The 16,515-nt window shown below is 32.5% G+C and overlaps 1 pseudogene; it reads right to left on the reverse strand.

Moving 5' to 3' along the window:
- Positions 1 to 3,880: 3,880 nt before the first annotated feature.
- LOC120151878 lies at positions 3,881 to 6,763 on the reverse strand (annotated as a pseudogene).
- Positions 6,764 to 16,515: the final 9,752 nt, after the last annotated feature.

Here is a 16,515-nt window from a genome sequence, read left to right on the forward strand (position 1 = left end):
TATTGATACCGAGAGGCTTGGTATCGATACCAGAACTTATTTTGGGCATGATATTCAAGGGACTTTAAAAGAGATGAGGTTTCCCAAAAAGCTTTATAATTACTCCTAAATAAGACTACAAGTGAGAACAACAATAATGTCTAATTTCACTATAAATGAAATAAATTAGGGTGTCATAAAACTAGCCTTGTTTGAATGCTCGGGAAACGATCATGACACTCGAGTCACTTTAGCAGATGAAACTATTATCGATGAATATAATCAGTTCGGATATCCTTAGGTAGTGCGCAAGACACTTAAAACTGACTAACTAGGGTCAAGGCCCGACACTCGCAAGGGGTAGGCTAGTTGAGGGTGTTGTGTCCAATGTATGGTTCTGGGCCTCATCCTCGGTAGACTAGAATGGTGTGTGAGCTCCGAGATGCATAACCCTCAGCCGCACCATGATGTCTGTCATAGAGTAGAAGTGGGTATATGAGTATACTCATTGATGCATTAGACTTGATAGCTTGAGCATTTTATTGATTTACTTTTAGTATGATTTAGTTGTTAGTGTGGCACTGGGCTAGTTAGCTCAGCGTTTGGAATTTGTTTCCTTACACATATTAGGTGGAGCATTCGAGGAGCCTTTGAGTGGTCGAGGTCCAGATCAAGTGCATATCAGAGTATGTCTCAGATTGACTTTAAGGGCATGCATATTTATAGACCCTATTATAAAGTTGAGTCGTAACTTCAATTTAAAATTGGTTTGTATGTTTTGAATGTATATATATTTTGGAAGCTCCCCGATGAAAATTTTTAATTATAATTCATGATGGATCTTATTATTATATAAATGATTTTTATTTGGTCGCTTTAAAGTAAGAAAATGTAAAAGAAAAAAATTGGTTAGTTACCCTGGTAGTTCCGTGTGACATTCTAATCAATCGATTATGTGTCGTACTAGTTTAGGGTGTTACAATTATTACGAGTTAGGAACAGAATTCTCCAGCTCCCATTCTACTCCCCACCGTTAAAATTGTGATATTTGTATTAATATTAATTAATAAAATGACCGAATTTTATCATTAACTTTCTTTACTGTACTTTTCATTTAATATTTTTCTATTTCTTTTGTAAAACAAAGTCAACCGATTTAGTAATTTAATTTTTTTTATCTTTTTTTATAAATTATTTATTTTATCTATAATTAAATTTGATTTTTTGAAATTTGAAATAATTTATTCTGTTAACTTTATTTTTTTTCATGTTGACTTTAGGTTTAATTTTTTGAATTTTATTTTAATAAAAATAGTTTTAGTTTATGTTTTTTTAGATATCATGTGGTAAAGTTAAAAAATATTTTTAAAATAATTGATTTTATTTAAATAAACAACAATTAATGCCATAAATGTCTTCTTCACTCTTATATCTCCTCATTATGTCTTCATCTCCCTCACAAAAATACACAGGTCAACAGTCGTTAACTCACCAATAGTAACATTCCGTCTAATTCAGGAAAAGTGAACTGCCAACATCAAACCAGACAAAATTGTTCTCATCAACAAAAATAAAAATAATTTAAATATACTATATAAAAATTATTACTTATTTGTTTGAAATATTTATGTAAAACGTTGAAATTTTATCAAAAAAAATTCAAAAAATATATAATTCAAGTTATTTTCTGAAAATTAATATAAAAAATAAATGAAAAAAAGTTTGGAACTACGATTAATCAAATTAAATTATAGTGTTTGAATATTTTATAGTTCATAAGTAAATGCTATAGCATTTAGATAGTAACTCAAATCTTAGTGTTTAGATATTTCTTAATCATATTTTTAAAATCCAACATGACTCAAAATTCAATAAAACTTTTTTATAATTATTTTTTCCTGATAATATAGAAAAGTATATATATTTAAAATAATAAAAATAACTTAACATATTATATAAGAATTATTAATTATTTTCTATTTAACTGAAAATTAATTATTTTAAAAATATTTATGAATTTTTGTAAACTTTACCACATATTATCTGAAACACATTAACTAAAGTTGTTTTTATTTTAAAAAAAATTAAAATCTAAATTCAACATAAATAATTTAGGAAGAAAAATAAATTGAATTAAATTATCATAAATAATTCAAAAATTAAAGAAAAACAAATTTAATTATAGATAAAAGAAATAATTTTTTTAAAAAATAATTTAAACGAAAACATTTAATTTCTAAATTACTAAACCCATTGACTTTGTTTTACAAAGAAAATAAGAAACATTAAATGAAAAGTAAAGAAAATTAAAGATAAACTTCCATTAATTTACTAGTTAATCAAGGATACAAGTGTCGCAATGTAATGGTGAGGCATATAAAGAGCATAAGATAAGGCAAGAGAATTCTATTCATTAGTTAGAATTTGCTAAAACCTAGTTTTTCTTATTTGTGGTGTGTGGCTCATCATTTTTTTATGGCATTAATTTTGATATTAATTGTCGGTCATTGTTTTCTTATATTTTGTTTTACATCTTTATTTTTTTAATTTTTAATAGTTTTTTTATAATCTTATGTGATCTTAAATTTTAATTTTTGTGTCAATAATTATATAAAAATATTCTAATTATATGTTTAATTTACGATTAAAATTATAAACCTTCATTGTTTTTTGAGATATTCTTATTTTTTTTAAATAGAACTAGCGACTTATGTATAAAAAAAGAATAAATTACATCGTTTCTCGTTGAACTTTACTCTTTCTCTCTCTTATTTTATTAACTATACTTTTAATTTTTCTAATTTGTTCACTGAATTTTACGGATTAAATTATTTTGCTCATTTTACCGTGAACTTGTTAACGGTAGTTGACATGACACAATAATCAAAACGACGTTTTGAAAAACTCAAATATACACCAAAACGACGTCTTTTCGAATCATCTTCTTTATAGTTGGTGAGCAAAATAGGAGAGAGAGTAGAATTCAGTGAGAAACGGTGTAATTTACCCTTTAAATTTTTAATTATTTTATATTAAATAATAATAAAATGACACATCATCACAACGTTAGAGAGTTAACAACAGAGTGAGCAAAGTGATTCAATCTGTAAAGTTCAATGAACAAATTAAAAAAATTAAAAATACAATGAGTAAAATAGAAGAAAGAATAAAGTTCAATGATGAACGATATAATTTACCCAAAAAAAAAACTAATTCTTGTCATTTGACGTTCGATTTCTTACCTGGTTAATATCAATAGTTATTAGCTCAAGCTTCGTAATAGAGCAAGTAAAACATATTTATTTTGCAAAAATTACTCAGTGGCAGATGCACTAAGCCCCCATAGGGTCCAAGTGCATCCCATTATTTTAGAAAAGTGATTAAACTTAACTTAATGTAAATTAGCTGACATTTAATTCCATATGTAATGGGTATGGGGTAAAGGGAATGTAAGATAGTAGGCTTGCCCCAACGCCAGTTGAGAGTAACTTCCGCAGGAGACCTCCAAATTATAAAATGCCCTCCGCGGGACTCGATCCCACGACCTCAAGGTTAAAAACCTTGTGCTCTACCAACTAAGATAGATTCTCATATGGAAATTTAGCTTAATGTGTTAAGGAAAAAAAAATACATTTTTGCATACCCATTATTTTTAAGAAAAAAAATAAAATTTTGGACCCCATTCTTAACTTTCTGGATCCGCCACTGAAATTACTCTATTCAATTCAAGATGAACATATGCCCACTAAAAGTTTATCATCACAATATCTCTTTAAGATAGCGAAACAAAGTTATAAATCATGTTAATCATGTTAAAATGTTAAGTAAACATTTAAGATTTTTTCTAAAATTTAATTCTTGTATTGTAAGTATAAGTTTATAATATGTTAATCATGTCAACAGCGAAGGGACAAATAATTACAAAAAACCTCGAGAGGATGCCTTCAACTAACCATGTCCGATAATGTTCTTTAAGGAGCCATCAGCCCATCAATGGTGTAGGAAAGAGATTTTGCCCAGTCAGCTTTGAGCAGCAATGTCTGTAGCGTATGCATTATGTTATACCCTGGATCAAGTTTCCTTTGCCAACCCTACATGTTTAAACAAGTAGGTTTATTTCCAGAAGGTGAAGGCTTCTCAGCAAGTAAAGCGTAGGACCGTCGGGAAACTATCCCGAGATCGGATGCATCCCTATTCTTAACTTTCAGACTCAACTAGTCGGACAGATAAATTCCATCTCGGTGGTTGAAGGAACGACACGAAAGTTTGAATGCTCGTAAAGTGAAGAAAAAAGTTACCTCAAGAACCAATGTTGTGACCATCACAGTGCATACATTGCCGTCGATATTGACTCTGTGACACCTTACTTTCTCAAGGAGTTGCAGCATGCAGTCAGCCGGATGAACTAGATCACCCTCTGGGGTACCCCAAAAAGTGAAGGCTTCTTCGACTTCCTGCCGAAACAAGGTATTAAAAAACTAAGCAGAAGAAGATAATTTATACACACACACAGAGCATATATGTATTATCACCTCAATAAAAGCCTTAGGGTTGGGGCAGTTTTGTTGTTGCGATAGTCTGAGCGTGCACTCTGCTGCAGTCCGTCCGTCTCTACGGGCAACAGCCTTAAAAAATTCCAATAAGTTTAGCCGGTCACCATTAGAAAGTTCGGCAGTCATGCCTACATCAAGGAAGACGACATGCGGCTTTGATTTCAAAAGCCGTTTTCGAGAAGCCTTGTTCTTAGACACCCGGACAAGGATATTGCCTGGATGCATGTCCGCGTGAATAAAGTTGTCCACCTGAAAGAAGAAAATTATAAAAAATCAACAATTAGAAATGACATACAAATGTTATGAGAACCATAAGCAAACCAATTAGAAGTGCTTACCAGAAGCATCTTCAAAAGTGCATGAGTTCCGATATGAGCAACTGCAGCCTTAATCGGTCATGTCCTTGAAGATCATCGACATAATACGCAACACTTTCCCCTTGCTCATAAGTTTCCACTAAAACAGCAGGATGCACAAGTGGATACAGGGGCTTAGGAAAAGAAACATCCCTCCACCGTCGGAAATTGTATATAAAGCGGTTCAAATGGGCCGCTTCCCTTGCGAGATCAACTTGAGACATCATGAAAACACCAAACTGCTGGACGCTCTCGTCCAATCTTAACCAGTTCAGAGTTGGAATGAACCTTGATAACTTTGCCACCGAGTTGATAATCATAAAATCTCTCCTAATCGATTCACCGACACCGGGATGTCTAACTTTTACTGCAACTACCAGGGGTTTGACCAGCTGACCGGGATAGCGAAATCTCAAAGTAGCGCGGTGCACCTGAGCTATACTTCCAGATGCAACAGGTTCCTCTTCAAAATGCTCAAAAACTTCAGAGAGCTTACGGCCAAATGCACTTTCAATGGTTTTCTTTGTGTAGGAAAAGCTATGTTCTGGAGCATTACAATGAAGCTCCGAAAGCTTTATGCAAAGGTCTCTAGGGAAGAGATCTGGTCGCGTTGCTGCCCATTGACCCCACTTTATGAATGCAGGACCTGCCATTTCAAGCGTGTGAAGCACAACCTCAAACCACTTTTTCCTGAATTGAGGACCACAAGAATCGGAAAACGGTGCCATTATTATACTAGGTGAGAACAAAACTGTAAGATACAGAGCCCTCACCAGCAATACAACACCTTCAAGCACTGAAAGTAGTAAAGAGGAAACAAAAGCATGTCCATTTTGTGCTCGCACAGAGAACGAATTCCACGATGAGTAATCCTCTGGTTCTACTAAAGTTCTCTGCGCCAGCGCCACTCGTCCATATGTCAAGCCAAGAACACTGGGAACTATCAGATGTGAGCGAGACAATGCTAAGCTTACTGCTTGAGCAATCCTGCTTATGCCAGGGGATGTACGACGACTGGCGGAACATTTACGAGCGAGCCTTTTCCAAGCAACCTGGGCATGCTGAGCCATCATCGCTGCACCACTGGCAGATAGAAAGGAATGATTCCTGGCAAAATAACCTCGACACAACCCATCCTTGGCATTCTGCAATAACAATGGAGGCTTTCCTCCAATGATGAACCTATAATCGGAGTACACACGATATTGTGGCCGGCACAATCCGATAGTAATTACCGTTCCATGCTTCCTACAATCTGAAAGGATCCTACTATGGTTTGAAACAGCAGATTGTGCAGCTTTCCTAATATTTGCAAATGCCAAAAGTCTGTAATCCAACAATTCTCTCATCATTAACCATGTAAATTCTATAAATCTTAGAAGCTATTCTAAATTTCTTACACAGAAAGGTTAGCACTCAAAACCTAATTGCCAAATTCACAAAACAGCACGAATTCTAATAATTCATTGTGCAATCATTAAACTAAGGGAATCGTGACATTTTATGCACCTAAAACAACAGCAGAATACGCCTTCTTAGTTCATTGATAGAAATAATAATTTCATCTCTCATATAGAATAAGAAAGAGAAATCAAAGCCCCCAAACCCAGGAAACATAAACCCAAGCTAAAAAAACCCAGAAAAGTTCGCATAAAATGAATCAAAACTGCTCAGAAGGGTCAAGTGATGAACCTGGACATGGCGATACAGAGAAAGAAGGTAAAAGAGAGGGCTTCGAAGAGGTTAAAGAAGCAGCAGAAAACGAAGCACTTGAATGCATTTTCTCATGGACGAATCCCTTTTGATCAATAAACAAAACCCGGGTACATTATTAATGCCCAAAACGTCATTCTTTTTGCTACGGCAGAGGAAAGAAGAAAGAAGAGGTCTTCGGTTGTTTGAATGGGCCTGAGGTTAGAGAATATGTCGACTCGGGTAGTTCTGGGTGGGCTTCACGCAGTTGCCTTCTTTATTGGAAAGCTTGGAAAAGGTCAAAAAAAGCAAACTCCAAAAATTCTGGAAAGGACGAAATATCTTGGAGCCTCTATAGCTCATTCCGTCAATGAAATCGAAAGGACAATAAAGGTTCTATCTTTGAAGGTCAAAATTTGATGGCCAAGGATTTCCAGAACAGTACTTATTCCCAAATTCATTAACCATTTTACTATTACATATATAAATAACAAAGTCAAGAATGTGAATAAACGTGAACCAATTTTCAAACTCAAAACTTGTTTTCAGTTCAAGTTATTGGTTACGTCATCTTCTTCCATGATAATTTCCTCTGAGAACTAACAATCTATGTTCCAAGAGGCCCTAATCGTCCCAAAATCTCTGGAGTCACTGCAAGCAACAACACTTCCAGAATTCCGACTTTATTCAAATTCAAAAAAAATGAATGATAATCAGAAAAATGGGGGGAGTTATGGGTTCAATGTTCATTGAGAGGTAATGATGAATGCATAATTTTGTAGCTTATTGAGATAAAGAGGTGAACGTATGATTTTATGTAAGAATAAATTTATAAAGTTTAAAATCGGCCTCTTTAGTTCATCATGTCGAGACTTGAGAGGGCTCAACAGTTGGTCGATTCGGTTGAAAAATATTTACATTGGGCAAATCATACGCCAGTGTGAGCCTTATCAAATGGAAAAGCTTGGAGAATAATCTATGGAGCACTAATCCATCATCATTGAGCAGCTCCAATTCTCATTATTTTAGTTAGTATTACCATCTCTGGCTTGTTTCAGGGTCTCTGAGTGGATAAAACTTTGGGCCATTCTCTAATGGTAAAATGCTCCAAGAACTATGGGGTTATGGGCTAACAAATTATGCTTGGATCAAGTTTCAAATTAAACCCAAGATTTTCCCAGGCACCCATTAATCTTGATTGGAGACAGACCAGACCTTCTCGATAATAATTTACCAAAATCTAGCTCCACGATCAACAATTGTGGCAAGTATATTGTACCATACACGTGTCAACAAATTCTGGGCCTAAAAATAATTTGGATGTAGATAAGGATCTCATATAAAAAGTCTCCCTACGTAACATATTTATGACTCTGACATTAGGCTTGGTTGAGTGGTTACATTTTCCATATTACTGATGTCTGCTTTGAGCTTTGGTTTATTAGGGTTTTCAACCGCAATCCACCACGTGTTATGTAGATGCCATGGGACGGTGAAAATCATATTATCAAAAAAATAAATTCAAAAGAATAGATGGCCTTTATTTTGTACTTTTTGAGTCTATAGAATTGTAGGTTTATTCAAGAAGTTTCCTTCCAGAGAGGCGGTGGCCGCCTCCTTCGCGAGGCGGTGCCGCCTCCATCACCGTCCTTGTTTGTTGCTTCTCGCCCTCCTACGAACTCTTCTCTCTAGTTTTCAAAAGCCAACACAGTGACGTAGAGTCCTTCTTTATGTCCTCTGATTAAAGGTTTGGTCGGTCTGCTCTGGTGTTGTTGGGGTTTAGGGTCGTTTGGCTTTCGTCCCCTATTTTCTTCTTGATGGATTGGGTGTTTTTTATAGCTTGGTGAGATCGTTTCATTCTCTTCATACTGCGTTTTTATTCCTGTTCCTATTGTTTGCTGTTTCGTGCTTGAGATCTGGTTTAAGTATGAAACTAGATTCAAGGTTTTGAGATTCTGTGTGAGTTTTTTTGTCGGTTTCTGGAGTCAGTCTGCGATTGCTAAAACTGCATGCGAGGTGTTTGTATAAAAGCCATAGTGATTTTGTCTTGTGCTCGTTTGAAATATTTCAGTATGAGGGAGAGCGTTACATGTCTTCCGTCGGAATCTGGTTCTTTTTATGTGGTTTCTACCAAACACTTTTCTTTGGAAAGGTTTATGGATGATTGTGGGTTGCTATGGTGAGGTCCTGTGAGTGTTCTTTCTCATTAAGAGGAGTCGTTTGGCTCTACTTTTGGATTCGTTTATGATGTTGAGCCGGAAAGTGAAGTTTTCAAGGATTTAGAGTTTCCAAAACTGCTTGAGTTTGGTGCGTGTCTGTCTGGGGTAGTGGAGGTTGTAGGTTTTGTTCTTGAGATATTGTTCATGGTGTTCTCAAAGATGTTGCCAAGTGTTTTCTGGTGGTTTTCTTCCTTTCATCGTTTACTGCCTGGGTGTTTTGTGTTTGCTGTGGCTAGTTTTATGTTCTTTGGTGTTGCTTATTGATGTTGTCCACTGTCTGATCCTGCGTTGGCTTAATGCTTTGTCTTTTCAATGGTCTGAATTATGTTCGATCTTTCGCAGTTTTGGGGAGTTGGGTGATATGTGTTTGCTGCTTTGTAGTTGGGTATTGAGATGGGGAGGCAGAGTCTGTGCTGCTGTTTCCTTGGCTTGGGTGTTTGTGTCCTATCGTTTTTGTGTATTGCAAAAGTTGAATGGGGTCAGCTGGAACTTCATTGTGTGGGTGAGGAGTGGATGGTGTATTCTCAGTTTTGACAGGCGGGTTTGAAAGATTGAGTGTATGAGCATTCGGGCTAGCATCGTTCTGGGAAATATGGAGATTGTCGGAGATGGTGCTCTGTCTTGTAGGGTCTCGCGTGCTGTCCTTTTGTGGGATATGAGGTGGTTGTCGGGTGAGTGCATGTTCTAATCTGAGTTTTAAGGCTTTTTTATTTGATTAAGGGTTGGCAAGTGAGATTACTTTTCTCTTTGGTCTAGTTATGGGTGATTCTGTTGTTTAGTTTCATTCGATCTTGATGTCTGTGTATGTTCCTCAGTGTGACCTTTATTCTTATTGTCGGTTAGTCTGTGGTGGTCCTATTATGTGTTATGACGGTTCCGTCTGAATGTTGTAAGAGTTTTTGTGTGTTGTTCGTTACCATTTCAAGATACACACTTTTTATTTCATTTAAGTTTAGGGATGTTTTTTTAATGAGGTCGTTGAGATTTGTTAATCTTTTAATATAAAGTATTCTCTTTCAAAAAAAAATTCAATGATGTAAGCTGTAAATTTACATGGCATTAATTGGAATTCACCAAACCACAAATAGTATTTCAACAAAAAATCACAAAAGTTCACACATAGATTACTAGTAAAAAGGTGGACACAGTAACTTATTATTATGTAATCCTTCACGACAAGAGACATGCATGAATATGCTGTCAATGGGGTAACAGCAATGACTGTTGTGTAGACAGGAACATAGGTTTGGTTTGCTTCTGTAATTGAAGCACAACCCTTTCTCTTTTTTTGCATTTTCTTAATGCTCTAAAGAAGAGTGGATTCGCCATCGAATAATCAAAATGTGTGGAAAAAGAAATTTTTGCTTTGGGCGGTGGTGATAATGAGAATGTCGTTTTCTCTGGCTCTTTGGTCGGCTCATTCTCAATGAAACCGTAATTTTATACCTTATAAATTTCTATGCTCATCCACACACATTAGGATGCATACAGAAGAGAGAAAGATCGCCTTCGAGTTTCGACTTCGAAACAAATCCAATGTTTTTAAATGCAAATAGAAACAGTTAATTTTATTTAAATGTTATAAACCATAGACGTGAATTAAACAAATAATTAGGATATTTCTTATCATTATTGATACAATAAACTAATTACTTGAGACCGTACAATAACCATACAAGGAAAATGTTTAAAACTCGAACAAAATATAGATACAAATGGATTTAATTGTATCGACAAACGAACTAGAAGAGATGATCAAATTACTGTAAGATCGCTACCAATCGCAAATTATAATTGAGCATCACGAGAAAACTATCGCTGAATATAAACACATACCTAAATCTAATCTAATGGCAAAAGAAGGAATATCAACAGAGTAATAAATAAGCACTATCTTGATCAGTTAATGTGATGTCAAATCCAACCTTAAAAAATTAAGGGTAAACTATATAAATGGCCACTTTCGTTTGAATTTTATAAATGTTTCCTCATTGAATTCAAAAAACATAATAATTAGTCACTTTCATTTCGTTTTAATAAAAATGTGGTCACTGAAGGTTAACTTTAAACCTTTACTGATTTACTGACGTGACATTTTAAATATAAGTTTTGGTCTTTTTTTTCATATTTGTACACTTTTGCTCATTAAATTTTGAAAAAATATATGTCTTGATCACTTACGTTATCGTTTTATTAAGTTTTGCTCACTTGGACATTGAATGTTGTTAGTTTGATGATATGGCTCATTAGTAAAATGGTTTAATTTCTATTTTAACCTCTACATTTTAGAAACAAGTATTGCTTATGAATCTTTTTGTAAATTCAAATTAGTTTAGGGATAACATTTCAATTTATCAATTTTTAATAAGTTTTCTTCCCAACTCCATTGTTGTTCATCTTCTCTCTGTTTCTTCTTCGACATCTCTGCTCCATTGCTCTATTTGCCTTCTTTCAAGGACTCATGTTACATTTCAAAAATAATGCAAGATTTTCAACTTCCGATAATAAATAATAACACCACAAGTTCAGAGAAAAATGAGAGGGCTGACATCTAGAGATAAAATGAAGTTGGGTAATCTCAATTATACAAACTAAAATTCAATTTCCAAATATGGGATTGCATAATACCAAATCCAACAAGGAACAAGAAAACAAACCAATGAATCTAAATAAGAGTGATAACCAGATATCACTCTTCGTGGTGATTTTCCCTTGAGAAAGCGCCTCCGGTGAAACATAATCAATGGGTCCAAACAACTTGATAATTGGATATGTGAATTCATCCATTGAACTCAATCCAAAAGCAATGATGTAATTTAAATTTTATATATTTACCGTGCCAGTCAACAAACCATTAAAGGTTTAATGACAGTTAACTTCAATGAACACATCTTAATTAAAACAAAACAAAAGTAACCAAATATTATATTTTTTGAATTCAATGAGGAAAAGTTTATAAAACTAACACAAAAGTGACCAATTTTGTAGTTTACCCAAAAATTAAATGGGGAGAATAATCAAATGGCCAAGAAAAAGACTGAAATTGTGTCAACATGGGGAGGAAAATATGCCATAAAAACAAAGTTATAAAAAAAGGATAAGGATACAATATAAAAGAATAAAATAAAAAATATCAACAATCCACAACTAATACTAAGGCCTCGCTTAATAATGTTGTCTAAAAGCATTTTTAGTTAAAAAAAAACTCGTTTTGACCGTAAAACTAAAGCCAAACAGGTAAAAATTGAAGAAAAAAATGAGGTAGAAACGATGTTTCAAATCATTCGCAAAAGCTAAATTTCTAGCTTTTTCATTCTAACTTTACTTTTAGAAGCAAATTTATATTTTTACCCTTGCTAATACATGTGTTCCACTCAATTATATATTTACATTTTATTTTAATAATTTTGTACTAACATCCTTAAAATATTATTTATTACTTTTAATAATTTATTTTAATTATTTCAAATATTTCAAAATAAAATTCATGATTTATATGGTAAAATATTAATAGTGACTTATATAAAATATTTTTCATTATAATTATATTTTTATTTATATATTTATTATAGTTTAAATTAATATGATTCATATATAATAATATTTTTTGAATTTATTATAGTTTAAATTGATATATTCATACTATATTTTTTATTTACAACATAATATTTATAATAGATATTTTATCTTTTCAAAACCACTTTTTAACAGTAATCTCAAACAATTAAATTCTAAATTACACTTTTAAATAACTCTTTGTAAACACCCATTTTTGTCTGGGTCTACAAAAAGACTATATACATATTATTATTAGTTATTTATTATTACTATTATTATTATTATTGTTAGTATTTTTATTTACATGTTACATTGTTTTTGCAGGCCAAGTGAAGCCCAAACCAGGTTACACCGAAGCCCAATTACAAAGCATGTAACCCAACAGTCCCAGCCGAAGACCCAAAAACGCAACCCAACAGCTAGTAAACCCGACCCAGTTTCAGATCCAACCCGAAGACAAAGCAATCCAGGATCCGACCGGGATCCGACCCGACCCCTAAGGTTTTTAAAACCCTAATCCTAAGGTATGATGCTACAGCCGCCACTGTCTCCCCTACTTCAGTTGTTGTTGTCGTCGTCCATAGGGCTTGTTGTATTCATTGTGCCACTGTTATCATCTCAGCAACAGCAAGAAAAAGCAGAGGAGTTAGAACAAATCTAACATAAACCCTAAAAATCCAAGGCATTAAAACCTAACACTCATTGCAAGTCGCAACCTAGCATAGATTTGGTTTTAGTTTTATTATTTTATGCTAAATCTATTTAAGATTTTTTTTATAAATCCGAATGAAATATAATAGAAAAGGACTTTTTTCTCTCAGTTTTCAGAAGCAATAAAAAGAGATTTTGGAGGTTGCATAATACATCACAAGAAAACACCACAAGTAAAATTAAAGGGCATACATCTAGAGATAAAATGAAGCTGGGTAATCTCAATTATACGAACTAAAATTCAATTTCCATATATTGAGATTGCATAATACCAAATCCAGTAAGGAACAAGAAAACAAACCAATGGATCCAAATAACCCGATAACCAAATATAACTCTTCGTGGTGATTTTCCCTTGAGAAAACGCCTCCGATGAAACATAATCAATAGGTCCAAACAACTTAATAACTGGATCCGTGAATTCATCCATTGAACTCAATCCAAAATCAATTCTTCAACATCGATTTTTTTTGTTTGGCTCAAGAACAAGCAATTTTTCGATTCTAGATTCTTATGAACAATGTTCACCTTATAAATCATTGTTAACCCCTCGGCCTACATAATCTGTCGTACCACTGCGTCAGCCTTCGAGTACCTCATTTTTTAGACAACTTGATCGAACAACTCATAGCCGAGAAGAGTTTTACTAAGTGAACGCCAGTTTGATCTTCATAAATATCGTGGGGGTCGATCATGTTCGTATGTAACAAAACATTATCGACAATCTTTTTCATCACGAGAATTTTGTTGGTCAACAACGCATCGGAGATGGAAACTTGGATTGTGTCATCAATAATGACACTATTGAAGAAGCTCTAGTTTTCTTGGCTCAAGACGATGGCATCGTCGTGGTGGTGAATCTTTTCTGAGTTTTGATGGTGAATTCTCCGTATTTTCATGATCTTCATTACTTCTTTTTATAAATTTTCTTACAAAATGAGAACTCACCTAATTTGACTTCAAATAACTACAACTAATAATTAGAAACAAGAAGATTCTTTGGAGTAGAGATGTTTCAAGAAGAAGAGGGGAGAAGATGAGCAATATTAAGGGTTGGGGAGAAAATATTAAAATTTTGATAAATTAAAATATTATCCCTAAACTAATTTGAATTTATAAAAAGATCCATAATCATATTTTATCTAAAGTTTAGGAGTTAAAATAAAAATTAAATCATTTCACTAACAAGTCAAGTTATCAAATTAACAACATTCAACGTCCAAGTGACCAAAACTTAATCAAACGATAATGTAAGTGACCAAAACTTATGTTTTTTAATCCAGTGAGCAAAAGTGTACAAATATGAAAGGAAAATGATCAAAACTTAATCCACGTATTATCTACACATAAATGATGTAATTTTAATTTTATATATTTACTATGCCAGTCAGCAGACCATTAAAGGTTTAACTGTAGTCAACCTTCAGTGAACATATCTTAATTAAAACAAAACGAAAGTGACCAAATATTATGTTTTTTGAATTCGGTGAGGAAATGTTTATAAAACTCACACAAAAGTGACCAATTTTGTAGTTTACCCAAAAATTAAATGGGGAGAATAATCAAATGACCAATAAAAAGACTGAAATTGTGTCAAAATGTGGAGGAAAATATACCATAAAAATGAAGTTATCAAAAAAAGATAAGGATACAATATAAAAAAAAAAATAAAAAAATCAACAATCCACAACTAATACTAAGGCCTCGCTTAGTAATGATGTCTAAAAGCATTTTTAGCCTAAAAACTCGTTTTGACCGCAAAACTAACGCCAAAAAAAAGTAAAATTGAAGGAAAAAATGAGGTAGAAACAATGTTTCAAACCAATCGCAAAAGCTAGAATTTCCAGTTTTTTCATTCCAACTTTACTTTTAGAAGCAAATTTATATTTTTACCCTTACTAATGCATGTATTACACTCAATTATATATTTACATTTTTTTAATAATTTTGTACTAACATCCTTAAAAAATAATTTATTACTTCTAATAATTTATTTTAATTATTTCAAAATAAATAAAATTCATGATTTATATGGTAAAATATTAATAGTGAATTATATAAATATATTTTTATTATAATTAATTTTTTATTTATATATTTATTATAGTTTAAATTAATATGATTCATATATAATAATAATTTTTTTGATAGTTTAAATTGATATAATTCATATATAAGTGTAAATATAGTTTAAATGTTATATTTTTAATTTACAACTTAATGTTTATATAGACATTTTATCTTTTCAAAATCACTTTTTAACAGTAATCTCAAACAATTAAATTTTAAAGTACACTTTTAAATAACTCTTTTAAAAGTTTATTTATACATCATTTTTCAAAGACACTTTTAAATAACCCTGAAACTAACACTACAATCAATTAACAAAAACGAAGGTGGAAAAATGTACAAACGGCGTAAAATTAAGAGACCTAATATAAGGCTAAAAAAAGACACAATCTAAAATATTATAAAGCGCGACCAAAAATATTATAAACAATATAATATTTTAGGTTGCATGCAACCTAAAAGATCATAATTTTTTAACATTTTCGATTTCAACCTAAACTATTATGAAAATGGTAACATTTTCGGTTACAACTTAAAATATGTATGCAACTAAAAAAATTACATTTTAAATTACATACAACCTAAAATATTATATTACTTTATAATATTTTAGGTCGCACCTTATATTAGTCTTATTATAAGTGATTGTACCGTAAAATTCTCAAAATAGTCCAAAATCCTATTTAGTTAAATTTCAGAAACAAATCCGATGTTTGACGTATAAATGACGTGACGCTTACACTGTATTTAGTGTATAGAGATGTCTCACGTTCCATCTTACATTGTTAGACTATATCATAAGAACATAATTTAAAATTATACTTTGAAAATTATATCAGATATTATTGAATTTTAGTTTTTACATTAATTTTAGTGTTGAAATTTATATGTATGCCATTATAGTTGATCGACAGGTGCCTTTCTTTCTTTTTCTAGGTCAAACCCCGTTCCATTACCGTATTCTTCCAGACAGCTGCTCTTACAGTCGGCACAGATACATGTCCGATTTCACTACATCCGACGCCGTCATGGCCGGAAATCCAGCCGGAACTTGACTTTCTGTCGGGATATTCAATGTCAGTTGATATGATATCATTGTTGCTTTTTATATTTATTAAATAGAAAACATTAAAAATATATTTACAATTTAATATATTATTCAATAATTTATAAAAGTAATGTATTGAATTTTTAAAATTATCTTTAATCCGTATTTGTAAGCAACTGTTAAGCATAAATAGTACCATAAATCTGGCGAACAAAGCCAACAACATCATCTTATTAGGTATGATTTGATTCATTATTTTATTAGTGAATACACTTTTTCGGGAACAAGATTCTCATCTGTTTGTCCATTATTTCATATGAATTGAATAT

The sequence above is a fragment of the Hibiscus syriacus genome, unplaced genomic scaffold (assembly GCF_006381635.1).
Source record: "Hibiscus syriacus cultivar Baekdansim isolate YM2019G1 unplaced genomic scaffold, ASM638163v2 tig00111070_pilon, whole genome shotgun sequence".
Taxonomy (NCBI): domain Eukaryota; kingdom Viridiplantae; phylum Streptophyta; class Magnoliopsida; order Malvales; family Malvaceae; genus Hibiscus; species Hibiscus syriacus.